This window comes from Schistocerca gregaria, chromosome 1, assembly GCF_023897955.1.
Source record: "Schistocerca gregaria isolate iqSchGreg1 chromosome 1, iqSchGreg1.2, whole genome shotgun sequence".
NCBI lineage: Eukaryota > Metazoa > Arthropoda > Insecta > Orthoptera > Acrididae > Schistocerca > Schistocerca gregaria.
The window spans coordinates 1,093,752,203-1,093,755,292 of NC_064920.1; positions in this window are offsets into that span (position 1 = coordinate 1,093,752,203).

The window sequence follows — 3,090 nt, forward strand, 5'->3', positions numbered from 1 at the left end:
ACACTGCTGCGCTCCATAGTACTTTCAGATACCGCTTTTTACCACTTAAATTACTATTAATTGTAAACCAATTTCAATTTTGCAGAAACACTTTGAACGTTAGTCGTCTGAATTTTATATCCTCTCTACCACGATCAATTTTGGTTATTTTCCTGTAAAAAACAGTTGCCCACTATACAGATTACGCAGTATGGGGTAGACTACGACCATATTTGTGTATTTGCTCAACTGCGTTCTTTCCTCGAATTTTGACACTGATCGGCCAGAATATTACGACCACCGACCTGCTATCGACATAAGGCCGTCCAGGCGAAGCAGTGTCACCTGACGAGGAATGACTGTTGTCAGACATACACTGTGCATGTAGTAACAGTGAGCGTGCCGTCCATGTGCCGAATGGAGAAGACACGCGATCTATCTGGCAGATTGTCAAGGCCCAGAGGATCGGCGTGAGGCTCGAATAGTCGAATGTTCGCGGAGTGCTGTGGTGACTGTCTTCAATACGTGGCGAAACCAAGGTGAAGTCACATCCAGACGTCGTGGGGTTGGGCGGCCACTCCTCATTACAGATGTCGGATGTTGAGGGCTGGGCAGACTGGGAAAACAGCCAGGCTGCGAACTGTGGTGAAGATAATATCACAATTCAGTACTGTACATGCACAAAACACTCCTAGCAATGGCCACCACAGCCGACCACACATGTTAAAACCACGACCTCGGCAACTACGATTGAAATGGGCACATGACCATCGTAAGTGGATGTTGGCGCAATTGCAGATGGTTACATGGTATGATGAATCCCATGCATGTTCCCGTGTTAACGCCACGACCTTGACAACTACTACTGGTATGGGCACATGACCATCGAAACTGGATGTTCGTGCAAAGGCAGAGCGCTGAATGGTCTGATGAATTCCGATACCGTCTTCATCATGCTGATGGGAGGCCGCGAATCTGTCGTTTTCCAGGGGAACAGCTCCTTGGCGTGTGTACTGTGGGGCGGAGACAAGCTGGCGGTTGCTCCATTATGCTCTGGAGAACATTCACATGGCGCTCCATGGGTCCCGTGGAGTTCTTGCGAGGCCCCACGACGGCCAAGGAGTATCGCATACTGGTTGCTGACCACGTTCACCCCTTCATGACGGTAATGTTTTCTTAAGACAATGGTGGTTTTCACAAAGATAATGGCCCATACTGGTAGAAGCCAACCTCGGGGAAGATGAGTTTGGATTCCGTAGAAATGTTGTACCCGGGAGGCGATACTGCCCCTACGACTTATCTTAGAAAATAGATTACGGAAAGAGAAACCTACGTTTCTAGCATTTGTAGACTTAGAGAAAGCTTTTGATAATGTTGACTGGAAAACTTTCTTTCAAATTCTGAAGTTGGCAGGGGTAAGATACAGGGAGCGAAAGGCTATTTACAGTTTGTACTGAAACCAGATGGCAGTTATAAGAGTCGAGGGACATGAAAGGCAAGCAGTAGTGCGGAAAGGAGTGAGATAGGTTTGTAGCCTATCCCCGCTGTTATTCAATCTCTATGTTAAGCAAGCAGTAAAAGAAACAAAAGAAAAATTCGGACTAGGTATTAAAATCAATTGAGAAGAAATAAAAACTTTGAGGTTCAAATGGCGCTGAACGTTATGGGACTTAACATCTGAGGTCATCAGTCCCCTAGAACTTAGAACTACTTAAACCTAACCAACCTAAAGACATCATACACATCCATGCCTGAGGAAGGATACAAACCTGCGACCGTAGCAGTCGCGTGATTGCAGACGGAAGCGCCTAGAACCGCTAGGCCACACCGGCCGGCAACTTTGAGGTTTGCCGATGACATTGTAATTCTATCTGAGACAGCAAAGGACCTGGAAGAGCAGCTGAACGCAATTGACAGTTTCTTGAAAGGAGGATATAAGATGAACATCAACAAAAGCAAAACGAGAATACTGGAATGTAGTCCAATGAAACCGGGTGATCCTGAGGGAATTAGATTACAAATGAGACGCCTAGAGTAGTAAATGAGTTTTGCTATTTGTGGAGGAGACTAAATAATGATGGTCGAAGTTGACCGGATATAAAATGAAGACGGGCAATGGCAAGGAAAGTGTTTCTGAAGAAGAGAAATTTGTTAACATCGAGTACAGATTTAAGTGTTAGGAAGTCATTTCTGAAAGTATTTGTATGTAGTGTAGCTATGTATGGTTCAAATGGTTCAAATGGCTCTGAGCACTATGAGACTTAACTACTGTGGTCATCAGTCTCCTAGAACTTAGAACTACTTAAACCTAACTAACCTAAGGACATCACACACATCCATGCCCGAGTCAGGATTCGAACCTGCGACCGTACGGTCGCGCTGTTCCAGAGTGTATCGCCTAGAACCGCTCGGGCACGCCATGTATGGAAGTGAAACGTGGAAGATAAATATTTTAGACAAGAAGACAATAGAAGCTTTCGAAAAGTGGTGCTACAGAAGAATGCTTAAGATTAGATGGGTAGATCACATAACTAATAATGAGGCATTGAATAGAATTGAGGAGAAGAGAAATTTGTGGCACAACTTGACCAGAAGAAGGGATCGTTTGGTAGGACACATTCTAATCCATCAAGGCGGCACCAATTTAGTATTGGAGGGCAACGTGGAGGGTAAAAACTCTAGAGGAAGACCAAGAGATGAATACACCAAACAGATTCAGAAGGATGTAAGTTGCAGTAGGTATTGGGAGATAAAGAAGCTTATCACAGGATAGAGCACAGGATAGAGTAGCATGGAGAGCTCCATTAAACCAGTCTATGGACTGAAGACCAAAACAATCACAAGTTTAGGAGTGTAATGGAGTGATCTGAGAAACACACTGGCGAGTTGCAGTTAATATGCTGGCCCACAACTCGCTGGCTCTGAGCCCGATCGAACACATCTGGGATAAACTTCATGTGGCGTCTGAGATGATCGCCCCCCCCCCCTGAATTTACGCGAGCTGTGCGTGGAGATGTGGTTTCAACCCCCTCCAAAGACCTACATTGCTTCCACGTCACGACGCGTCGCCGATGTGATCCGTGCCAAAGGTGGAAATACCGGCTATTATGT